Genomic DNA, 13910 nt, shown 5'->3' on the forward strand with positions numbered 1-13910 from the left:
CGAATACAGACCCCTGTGGGACTCCACTGGTGACTTCATCCCAGTCAGAGGTTTCACCCCTCACCGTAACTCTCTGCTTCCTAATGCTTAGGTATTCCTTTATCCACTGGAGCACCTTACCAGCTACACCTGCCTATCTCTTCAGCTTATGTACCAGCCTCTTATGTGGCACTGTGTCAAAGGCTTTCCGACAATCCAAGAAAATGCAGTCCCTCCAGCCTTCTCTTTCTTGCTTAATCTTTGTCACCTGGTCGTAGAATTCTATTAAGCCAGTCAGGCAAGATTTACCCTTCCTGAACCCATGTTGGCGATTTGTCACGAAGTCCCTTCTCTTCAGATGTGTTACCAGGTTTTTTTCTCACGATCTTCTCTATCACCTTGCATGGTATACAAGTCAAAGACACTGGCCTGAAGTTCAGTGCCTCTTGCCTGTCGCCCTTTTTGTATATTGGGACCACATTCGTTATCTTCCATATTTCTGGTAGGTCTCCCGTCTCCAGTGACCTACTATACACTATGGAGAGTGGCAAGCAAAGTGCCTCTGCACAATCTTTCAATACCCATGGTGAGAGCCTGTCTGGACCAACAGCCTTTCTAACATCCAGTTCCAGCAGGTGTCTCTTGACCTCCTCTCTCGTAATTTCGAACCCTTCCAAGGCCACCTAGTTTACTTCCCTTTCTCCTAGCACAGTGACCTCACCCTGTTCTATTGTGAAGACCTCCTTTAACCTCTTGTTGAGTTCTTCACACACCTCTCTGTATACCTCTCCTCGCCTGTCCTAAGTTTCACTACCTGTTCTTTCACTGTTGTTTTCCTCCTGATGTGGCTATGGAGTAGCTTAGGTTCGGTCTTGGCTTTGTTTGCTATATCATTTTGGTAATATTTCTCTGCTTCTCTTTTCACCCTAACATACTCATTCCTGGTTCTCTGGTATCTCTCTCTGCTTTCTGGTGTTCTGTTATTCTGGAAGTTCCTCCACGCCTTTTTGTTCAGTCCCTTTGCTTCCATAAATGACCTATTATACCATAGATTCTTCTTTTGCTTCTCGGATTTTTCCTTTTGGGACGGGATTTATCTGTTTACTGCCTCCTGACACTTTTGGGTGACATAGTCCGTCATATCTTGTACAGACTTAGCTCTGAGGTTTGTGTCCCAAGTATTTCCCTTAGGAAACTTCTCATCTGTTCATAGTTCCCCTTTCGGTATGCCAGCCTTTTGTTTCCTAGATCTCTTTTTAGGGGGAGATAATTCTTCGCTCGACCAGGTACTCAAAGTTCAATACACAAACACACACACACACACACACACACACACACACACACACACACACACACACACACACACACACACACACACACACACAGACACACACACACACACACACACACACACACACACACACACACACACACACACACACACACACACACACACACACACACACACACACACACACACACACACACACACACACACACACACACACACACACACACACACACACACACACACACACACACACTACGGGGGCCTCGTAGCCTGGTGGATAGCGCGCAGGATTCGTAATTCTGTGGCGCGGGTTCGATTCCCGCACGAGGCAGAAACAAATGGGCAAAGTTTCTTTCACCCTGAATGCCCCTGTTACCTAGCAGTAAATAGGTACCTGGGAGTTAGTCAGCTGTCACGGGCTGCTTCCTGGGGTGTGTGTGTGTGTGTGGTGTGGGAAAAAAAAAGTAGTTAGTAAACAGTTGATTGACAGTTGAGAGGCGGGCCCAAAGAGCAAAGTTCAACCCCCGTAAAAACACAACTAGTAAACACACACACACACACACACACACACACACACACACACACACACACACACACACACACACACAAACACACACACACACACACACACACACACACACACACACACACACACACACACACACACACACACACACACACATTTTTTTGCATTTTCTTGACTGCATTTTCTTGGATTGTCGGAAAGCCTTTGACACAGTAACGCATAAGAGGCTGGTACATAAGCTGGAGAGACAGGCAGGTGTAGCTGGTAAGGTGCTCCAGTGGATAAGGGAGTATCTAAGCAATAGGAAGCAGAGAGTTACGGTGAGGGGTGAGACCTCCGATTGGCGTGAAGTCACCAGTGAAGTCCCACAGGGCTCTGTACTCGGTCCTATCTTGTTTCTGATATATGTAAATGATCTCCCGGAGGGTACCGATTCATTTCTCTCAATGTTTGCGGACGATGCTAAAATTATGAGAAGGATTAAAACAGAAGAGGACTGTTTGAGGCTTCAAGAAGACCTAGACAAGCTGAAGGAATGGTCGAACAAATGGTTGTTAGAGTTTAACCCAACCAAATGTAATGTAATGAAGATAGGTGTAGGGAGCAGGAGGCCAGATACAAGGTATCATCTGGGAGAGGAAATTCTTCAGGAGTCAGAGAAGGAAAAAGACTTGGGGGTTGATATCACGCCAGACCTGTCTCCTGCAGCACATATCAAACGGATAACATCAGCGGCATATGCCAGGCTGGCCAACATACGAACGGCATTCAGAAACTTGTGTAAAGAATCATTCAGAACTTTGTATACCACATATGTCAGGCCAATCCTGGAGTATGCAGCCCCAGCATGGAGTCCATATCTAGTCAAGGATAAGACTAAACTGGAAAAGGTTCAAAGGTTTGCCACCAGACTAGTACCCGAGCTGAGAGGTATGAGCTACGAGGAGAGACTACGGGAATTAAACCTCACTTCGCTGGAAGACAGAAGAGTTAGGGGGGACATGATCACCACATTCAAGATTCTGAAGGGGATTGATAGGGTAGATAAAGACAGTCTATTTAACACAAGGGGCACACGTACTAGGGGACACAGGTGGAAACTGAGTGCCCAAATGAGCCACAGAGATATTAGAAAGAACTTTTTTAGTGTCAGAGTGGTTGACAAATGGAATGCATTAGGAAGTGATGTGGTGGAGGCTGACTCCATACACAGTTTCAAGTGTAGATATGACAGAGCCCGATAGGCTCAGGAATCTGTACACCTGTTGATTGACGGTTGAGAGGCGGGACCAAAGAGCCAGAGCTCAACCCCCGCAAACACAACTAGGTGAGTACAACTAGGTGAGTACACACACACACAGGTATGAGCTACGAGGAGAGACTACGGGAATTAAACCTCACTTCGCTTGAAGACAGAAGAGTTAGGGGGGGACATGATCACCACATTCAAGATTCTGTAGGGGATTGATAGGGTAGATAAAGACAGTCTATTTAACACAAGGGGAACACGCACAAGGGGACACAGGTGGAAACTGAGTGCCCAAATGAGCCACAGAGATATTAGAAAGAACTTTTTTAGTGTCAGAGTGGTTGACAAATGGAATGCATTAGGGGGTGATGTGGTGGAGGCTGACTCCATACACAGTTTCAAGTGTAGATATGACAGAGCCCGATAGGCTCAGGAATCTGTACACCTGTTGATTGACGGTTGAAAGGCGGGACCAAAGAGCCAGAGCTCAACCCCCGCAAACACAACTAGGTGAGTACAACTAGGTGAGTACACACACACATACACACACACACACACACACACACACACACACACACACACACACACACACACACACACACACACACACACACACACACACACACACACACACACACACACACACACACACACACACACACACATACACACACACTGGTCGCTGGAAGACAGAAGAGTTAGGGAGGGACATGATCACCACATTCAAGATTGGGAAGGGAATTGATGGTGTAGATAAAGACAGTCTATTTAACACAAGGGGAACACGCACAAGGGGACACAGGTGGAAACTGAGTGCCCAAATGAGCCACAGAGATATTAGAAAGAACTTTTTTAGTGTCAGAGTTGTTGACAAATGGAATGCATTAGGAAGTGATTTGGTGGAGGCTGACTCCATACACAGTTTCAAGTGTAGATATGATAGAGCCCAATAGGCTCAGGAACCTGTACACCTGTTGATTGACTGTTGAGAGGCGGCACCAAAGAGCCAGAGCTCAACCCCCGCAAGCACAATTAGGTGAGTACAATTAGGTGAGTACACACACACGTGTGTGTGTGTGTGTGTGTGTGCGCGCGTGTTTCTCTAGTATCGTTAATCGAGTTGTAATGCGTGTTATTCCTTCGTCATTGTCTGCCACCGGAGATTAAGGCGGCGAATGATCAAAGGATCTCACGATAATCTTTGATCTTCATTATTTTTTCTTTTACAACAGAGATTTTTTTCCCATCGTGTCTCTGAGGGTGCGTGTGTATACTTGACGTGTTTTATGGCGCTCCTCTGTTGTTGCTCGTGATTGGGTTTCCACGAGTTTTAATGACCCGGCTCCAAGCTTTTCTTCTGGACCTGATGTCCCTCCCTCCTTCCCCCCTCTTATTATTCTATAATTTTTCTCCTTAGCCTCTTTCTCCATTTCTTACATTTTTTCTGCTCCTCCTCTTCCTTCTCTTCTCCTATGCTTCCTCATCCTCTTCCTTCTCCTCTTCCTCCTCCTCTTCCTCCTCCTCCTTCAGCACATGGCCTTTCTTCTCTTAATCATCGTCTTCCTATTCCTCAACCATATCCACTTCCTCGATTTCCCATTTGCCTCCTTCTCCACCTCCTCCTCCTCCACCGGCTCCGTTTCCTCCATGCAAAAAGCAATTTCCAAACTTGGCTTCCCTTCAATCAGCGTTAATCTGGTGGCCTCTGAAGCAGGATCCGTGCTTTACAGCGGTGATGGAAGCCGGCCGGACCCGCAGAAATCCCGTGAACGCTTTCGAATGTGAAAATTGAAAAGTTAGATGATGAAATCAGACCATGCTTGCCTCTCAGGCCTCTCAGGCCTCTCAGGCCTCTCAGGTCTCTCAGGAGTTTGGGAATGCTTAAGGTTATCTGTTTTTGGGAATCAGCTTTATTGACAAAATAAATATAATGGGGCAATCTTGAGGTTATCTTGAGATGATTTCAGGGCTGAGCATCCCCGCGGCCCGGTCCTCGACCAGGCCTTCTCTTTGTTTCACACCCCCAGAAGCAGCCCGCAGCAGTTGGCTAACTCCCAGGTACCTGTTTACTGCAGGGTAACAGGGGAATCAGGGTGAAAGAACAAATTTGGCCATTTGTCTCTGCCTCCACCTGGGATCGAACCCGGAACCTCAGCACTACGAATCAGAATAGCTTTCCACTGACCTGTCAGGCGCCCCTGACAGCTGCTGACAAGCCCTGCCCTGCTGTCGGAGGTAAGGTAGCTGCATATATTTGCTGTTGCCGTGTGTATGTATGTATGTATATATATATACATACCTCAGGAGCCTCACCACAGCTGGATGCCCAGCCGAGAGAGAGCCCCGTTACTCTGATGCTGCTCTTATTGGTCGCCCAGATGGTATCACAGTGAACCCCTGGAAGAATGGCAAGCAGTTGGTGTAGGACTACACGTGGGTATCAACCCTGGCTAACACCTACATTGACTTGAGTGTTTCACAACCAGGTAGCACTGCTACTCACAGGGAATCAGCCAAATCCCGTAAGTACAGAGAACTGGAGCACCACTACAATTTTGTCCCCATTGCATCTGAGACATTCGGCGCCTGGGGTAAGAGTGCCACAAGTTTTTTTACGGAACTGGGTTCTAGGCTAATTGAGACAACAAGAGACCCTAGAGCTGCCAGCTTCCATTTCCAGCGCCTCAGCGTTGCGATATTGAGGGGAAATGCACACTGTGTTCAGGGTTCCTGCCCGTCATCTAAGGAGCTGGAGGAACTCGACAATTTATGATAACCATCTTTGTACCCTATATATAACTCCTTTTTTGTAACAAAGTTAAAATAAAACAAACATATATGTGTATATACAAAAGAATGGGGGTGGTAGGAGATGAAAATATTAAAGTGTTCAGTTAGAATCCATAAAGTCTTCTCTGAATACTCCTTATTTTCTTCTCCGAGGCTATGGGTCCCCCACATTTGCACCAGTGCCTCGCTGATGTCGACCCGCCTGCTATCGCTGTACAAATCGATGATTTCTGTGTTGTTTGTTAAGATTTCTCTGGTGATGTCTGGTTGTGAGAAGAGATTATTTGTTCCTTGATGGAGCCCTGTTGCTTATGCAATGTTAGTCGCCTGGATAAAGACGTTACTGTCTTGCCTATATACTGAGGCAAGAATAACAATGCATAACAACAGGTCACCATCAAGGAACATATAATCTCTTCTCACAACCAGACCATCACCAGAGAAATCTTAACAATCAACACAAATCATCGATACGTGCAGCGATAGCAGGCAGTTCGACATTAGCGAGGCACTACACATCAAAAAGTCAACACCAGTAATCAACAGCCAATTAATGCACGACTATATTGCATAGTCGGCTGAGAATTGCGTTCTGGCTACTAGGTACGACATATATATATATATAATATATATATATATATATAATATATATATATATATATATATATATATATATATATATATATATATATATATATATATATATATATATATATATATATATATTATATATATATATATATATACCCTCCCTGAATCCATGTTGGCGATTTGTCACGAAGTTCCTTCTCTCCAGATGTGTTACTAGGTATTTTCTCACGATCTTCTCCATCACCTTGCATGGTATACACGTTAAGGACACTGGCCTGTAGTTCAGTGCCTCTTGCCTGTCGCCCTTTTTGTATATTGGGACCACATTTGCCATTTTCCATATTTCTGGTGGGTCTCCCGTCTCCAGTGACCTACTATACACTATGGAGAGTGGCAAGCATAGTGCCTCTGCACACCCTTTCAGTACCCATGGTGAGATCCCATCTGGACCAACAGCCTTTTTTTAACATCTAGATCCAGTAGGTGTTTCTTGACCTCCTCACTCGTAATTTCAAACCTTCCAAGGCCGCCTGGTTTACTTCCCTTTCTCCTAGCACAGTAACCTCACCTTGTTCTAGTGTGAGGACCTCCTGGAATCTCTTGTTGAGTTCTTCTTTTGTGTGTGTGTGTACTCACTAATTTGTACTCACCTATTTGTGCTTGCGGGGGTTGAGCTCTGGCTCTTTGGTCCCGCCTCTCAAATGTCAATCAACTGGTATACAGGGTCCTGAGCCTACTGGGCTCTGTCATATCTACATATGAAACTGTATGGAATCAGACTCCACCACATCACTGCCTAATGCATTCCACCTGTTAACTACTCCAACACTGAAAAAGTTCTTTCTAACGTCACTATGGCTCATTTGGGTACTCAATCTCCACCTGTGTCCCCGTGTTCGTGTACCATGTTAAAAAGTTTATCCGTATCTACCCTGTCATTTCATCTAAGAATTTTGTAGGTAGTGATCATTTCTCCTCCTACTCTTCGTGAAGACAGAAGAGTGTGAGTGTGTGTGTGTGTGTGTGTGTGTGTGTGTGTGTGTGTGTGTGTGTGTGTGTGTGTGTGTGTGTGTGTACTCACCTATTTGTGCTTGCGGGGGTTAAGCTTTGGCTCTTTGGTCCCGCCTTTCTCAACTGTCAATCAACTGGTGTACAGATTCCTGAGCCTACTGGGCTCTATCATATCTACATTTAAAACTGTGTATGGAGTCAGCCTCCACCACATCACTGCCTAATGCATTCCATCCGTTAACTACTCTGACACTGAAAAAGTTCCTTCTAACGTCTCTGTGGCTCATGTGGGTACGGATGTATGTGTGTGTGTGTGTGTGTGTGTGTGTGTGTGTGTGTGTGTGTGTGTGTGTGTGTGTGTGTGTGTGTGTGTGTGTGTGTGTGTGTGTGTGTGTGTGTGTGTGTGTGTGTGTGTGAGTGTTTGTGTGTGTGTCTGTCTGTGTGTGTGGAGTTTGTAGGTATCGTTGACTGGGAATTACCTTCATCAAGTGGTTTAGTCAGTTCCAATTCTCATTCTTTGTCTTAACAATCAAGAACAAACCCATTTATATTCTACATACTGCTGTAACTTTCCTTTTATACAGATTGGTACAGCTTGTTTGCATGACCCTTGTTCCCTGTACCCATGCCTGGCTCACTTGTTGACCGACACTTTTATAAAGCTAAATAAAAGTTGACCTGCTCGCGCTCTCTCTCCTTCAAACACCTGCACCCCAAAATCATCATCAGCTCTCTGACATCTCCAGGAACACTCAAACATCACCAACTTCCCCTAACACCACCGTCACCCAAACATCACCAAGCGCACGTCAACATCATTACCAGCACTCTAAAGAAGCCGCCAGCGTAACAACATCAGCACCAACACACAGTCACCGTCACCAATACGCCAACATTACTACATGTACCCGATTTGTAGGGTATGAGATACGAGGAGAGACTACGGGAAATAAACGTTGCTGAAAGAGTGAAGAGTTATTTAGACATGATCACTACATTTAAGATTCTCACAAGAATAAAAAGGGTAGATATAGATGGCTCATTTAACACGGTGGGAACTGAGTACCCAGTTGCCACAGAGACTCACCACTATCCCCAACATCACTACAAGCCCTCAACACCCACCACTAGCTACCAACATCACTATTAGTCCCCCTTCCCCAAACCTCACTACTATCCCCAATATCGCCACTAGCCCCCAACATCACCACTACACTCCCAACATCAACACTATTCCCAATATCGCCACTAGCCCCCCAAGATCACCAAAAGCCCTCAACGCCAGCACTAGCTACCAACATCATCATTACTTCACCCCCCCCCCCCCTACCTCAAAACTAATCCCCGGACATCACTTTCCCCTCCAACATCACCAATATCCCCCCCTCAACATCACAATTAACCCTAACATCACCACTGTCTCTAACATCGTCACTAGCTTCCAACATCTCCACAAGCTCCCCCCCCCCACCAACATCACTACTAGTCTCCAACATCACCACTATCCCCAACATAACCACTAGCCCCAACATCAAAACTAGCTATCATCATCAGTGATACACTGCTCCCCCCAACATCACCAATAGCCCCCAACATTACCAGTAGCCCCCGACATTACCATTAGCCCCAACATAACCACTAGCCCCAACATCACCATTAGCCCCAACATTACCACTAGCTCCCAACATCACCACCAGCTCCCCAACATCACCACGCCCCCCTTCCCCCCCACAAGTCCTAAACATCACCACTAGATCCCCAACATCCCCACTAGCCCCTAACATCACCACTAGCTACCCAAGATCACCACAAGCCCCCAACATAACTTTAGTTCCCAACATCACTACTACATCCCAACATCACTATTAGCCCTCAACATCACCACTACCCCAAAATCATCACTACCCCAACATACATTAGCCCCCAACATCACCAATATCCCCAACATCGGCACTAGAACCCAACATCAACATTTGCCCCAAACATCACAACTAGCCCACAACATCACCATTAGCCCCAACATCAGCCATTAACCCCAAACATCACCACTAGCACCCAACATCATCACTAACTCCCCGCAACATCACCACAGCCTCCCCCCCCCCCCTAAACATCACCACTAACCACCAGCATCATCAATACCCGCCGAGATCACTACTAGCCCCCCTCTACATCACCACTAGCCCTCCTACATCCCCAATATAGCCCCCCAAACATCTCATTATTACCCCACCATAACAACTATAGCTCAACATCACCACTATAGCCCTCCAACATCACCACTATAGCCCCCCAACATCACCACTATAGCCCCCAACATCACCACTATAGCCAACCAACATCACCATTAGCCCTGCAACATCACCACTTTAGCCCCCAGCATCACCACTATAGCACCCCAACATCACCACTATAGCCCCCCAGCATCACCACTATAGCCCCCAACATCACCACTATAGCCAACCAACATCACCAATATAGCCCCCAACATCACCACTATAGCCCCCAACATCACCACTATAGCCAACCAACATCACCATTAGCTCTGCAACATCACCACTTTAGCCCCCAGCATCACCACTATAGAACCCCAACATCACCACTATAACCCCCCAACATCACCACTATAGCCCCTAACATCACTAATAAAGCCCCCCAACATCACCACTATAGCCCCCCAACATAATCACTATAACCTTCCAACATCACCACTATAGCCCTCCAACATCACCACAATAGGCGCTCAACATCTCCACTATAGCCTCCCAACATCACCACTATAGCCCTCCAACATCACTACTATAGCCCCCCTAACATCACCACTATAGCCATCCAACATCACCACTATAGCTCTCCAACATCATCACTATAGCCCCCCAACATCACCATTCTAGCCCCCCCCAACATCACCACTATAGCCTCCCAACATCACCACTATAGCCCTCCAACATCACCACTATAGCCCTCCAACATCACCACTATAGCTCCCCCCCAACATCACCACTATAGCCCTCCAACATCACCACTATAGCTCTCCAACATCAACAATATCTCCCCCCCCCCCAACATCACCACTATAGCCCTCCAACATCACCACTATAGCTCTCCAACATCAACAATATCTCCACCCCCAACATCACCACTATAGCCCTCCAACATCATCACTATAGCTCTCCAACATCAACAATATCTCCCCCCCCCCCCAACATCACCACCATCGCCCTCCTTCATCACAGCTAGAGTAGTGAAAGTTTTGACTTACACCGTCCGTTTTTTTTTTTTAGGGGACGGCTCCAACAGGGGGGAGGTTATTTTTTTTTGTGGGGAGGGGGAGGGTTTCATTTACCAATTGCTCCCTTCATCATATAAAAATGTAAAAAAAAAATTGGTGGGGAATTATAAGGCTACATTCTAGCCCTTGCTATTTCAACCAGAGAATAAACGGCCGCCTCCTGGCATTATGCTCAGAATGTATAATATTCATCACCTCTACCAAGAGAGACAACAACAACACTTTCCTGCCCCATGGGAGATCACTCCTTTCCAAATTACTGTCCACCTTTCCCACCCAAGAAGCTGATTAAAGAACAGGCCTTGCTTCGACAAGAAGCAAAGTACAATACTTTAAGCCAAAGTGATGCTTTAGTCAGAGAGCGCTGCCTTTCCCAGGTTATTTACACTGATGGATCATTGCATCAATCCCATGGTTCATCTGGAAGTGCAATTGTTGGGACAGAGAGAGATGGTTCCTTCTCCCATGAGTGTGGAACGCGTCTGAGTAGCTGGGCCTCCACTCTTCAAATAGAATAATCCTTGCAATCGAACGCGTATGTGAATCCAAAGTTGACACGTTAATTGTAAGTGGCTCCTTATCATCCTTGACTGCCCTCAGCTTCCCAATGCAAAACTGTGGCATGCTTATCTTTGAAGCTAGACACAGATATAATGAAATAATCAATGATGGAGTCAGAGTCTGTCTCCTGTGGATTCCTTCCCATATTGGTCTCCGAATGCATGATAGAACTAATGAGTTGGCCAAGACTTTTGCTCGTAAAGAGGAAATTGATTACCAACTTGGACTGCCTCTGAGCAGCCTGAGGGCAGTAATATTCCGGGAACATCAAATAAATTCGGAGACTTGAGGCAAAGTGAAATTCACATCAGTTCCTCCATCTATCATCATTCTATTATGCAGGAAGTGCCACACGTCTGTGGGTCATCCAAAAAGGTTAGCAGACTTCTAAATGTTATCAGTGCTAGGCTTAGGCTCGGCTACAAGTACTTCTGGCAGTTTGTAACATCTGCTGATATTGATCTGACTAAATGTAAACTCAGTCAGTGGAACTATTCGCATACTTTGCGTCATTATATAATGGAATGTGAAAAAATCGCGGAATTCAGAGATAACACCATCAGTGGTGTCCAAGAAATGTGTAAGTACTTCATTCATGATGTACTGCCCGAAATCTTAGCGAAGTATCCCAAATTTGCTCTACTGTAGGTAATGCATGCACATGACTGTAAAGCTGCCGCCCAGTTGGGTGGGTGTGCAGCAAGACTAGTAACTGTGTGACTCACCATAGATGTAAAGTGCCTTGTATAGTGACTGTTGTGAGCCTCTTGTTGAATCACTTGTGATACAAAAGATTATTGATGTGTATAGGTGATAACATATGTATGTGTATGTGTATATATGTATATGTATATATATGTACATGTATGTATGAGTATGTGTACATGTATATATTTCATTAATAATTGTGTAATTAGCGACAAAATATTGTTATTTGCTTATTTAAACGAACTAGAGGGTTCAGTTCCTGAACCGATTATGAGCCTCTGTAATCCTTTACACCACCGCCCACGGGATGGGTATGGGGTGCATAATAAAGAAAGAAATTGAATCCTGTCATTTGAAAACGTTCAGACCTCAGTAACCCTCACTGGCACCGTCGACCCTAATGATCAATGACATAATCTGCCAGCCATCCTTCATATTTCACTCAGCAAGTTCCGTTTCCAAGCACCACTAGCCCTCAACATCACCACTACCCCTCAACATCACCACTACCCCTCAACATCACCCACTACCCCCTCAACATCACCACTACCCCTCAACATCACCACTACATCCCAACATCACCACTAGCCCCCAACATCACCACTAGCCCTCAACATCACCACTACCCCTCAACATCACCACTACCCCTCAACATCACCACTACATCCCAACATCACCACTAACTCCCAACATCACCACTAGCCCCCAACATCACCACTAGCCCGCCCCCCTCAACATTACCACTAGCCTCCAACATCACCACTAGCCCCCAACATCACCACTAGCCCCCAAACATACACCACTAGTTCCCCAACATCACAACTAGCCCACCATCATCATCACTAGCCCTTAACATCACCACTAGCCTTCCAACATCAAAACTAGTGCCGAACATCATTCACTAGTCCCTCAATATATCCATCAGTGTCCCACATCACGACAAGCACTACAACATCACCACCAGCTCCCTAATATCATTTCCACCACCCCAACATCACCACCAACACCCCAACATCACTACAAGCGCCTCAACCTTCCAACATCAGCACCAAAACAACACCACCAGCACTCAACATTCAGCGCGACAACATCGCTACCAGCACCCCAACGTGGCAAAATGGATGGCTAATGAAATGCCATTGTATTTAGTAACTGTCATTGTAGTTAGTAATTGTAGAAGGGGAAAGAAAATCCTGGTGGGACAAGTTGAGACAAAATCCTTAGTGTCAGACCTAATCCCACCATGGCTGCCAAGGAGGCTGCAGAAGTACGCTGTCATCCGTTATCTAAATTTAGTTATAGAATGCTTGAGACAGGAAGTCTCCAAGATGTCTGGTAAAAGGCAAACGTAGTCTCATTATTAAAAAACAGGAGAGAGCACTCAGGCACTATACTACAGACCAGTGTCATTTACAAGTATTCTTTGAAAAGTGATGGAGAAAGTAATCAGGTCGAGAATGGTGGAACATTTAGAGAGGACCGGCTATGTGACAATGACTCAACATGGATTTAGAAATATAAGGTTGTGCCTGGCAAACATGATTGAGTTTAATGATAATATTTTTTAAATAAAACAGAAAAGGGAAAGCAAGATAGATTGCATTTTTCCTAGACTATCAAAAAGCATTTGACACTGTTCCCTTTGGTACTACTGTTATACAAGATGGGGAAGCAGGCTGGAATAACATTTAACTCGGTATGGAAATAAAGTACAGAATGCAGAGTCACCGTCAGAGAGGAGGTTTCAAGCTGGAGGAATGTAACAAGTATGGTCCCACGAGGCTTTGCCCTTACAAGGCATCACTGGACTAAGGTTACAGTAAAAAACACCGTTGAACAACCTAACCATTAATTAACGACTTCGTTAAAATCTGAGAAGTCAGTCTGGGTCCGTTACAGCCAGAAGACTAGA

The sequence above is a fragment of the Procambarus clarkii genome, chromosome 23 (assembly GCF_040958095.1).
Source record: "Procambarus clarkii isolate CNS0578487 chromosome 23, FALCON_Pclarkii_2.0, whole genome shotgun sequence".
Lineage (NCBI taxonomy): Eukaryota > Metazoa > Arthropoda > Malacostraca > Decapoda > Cambaridae > Procambarus > Procambarus clarkii.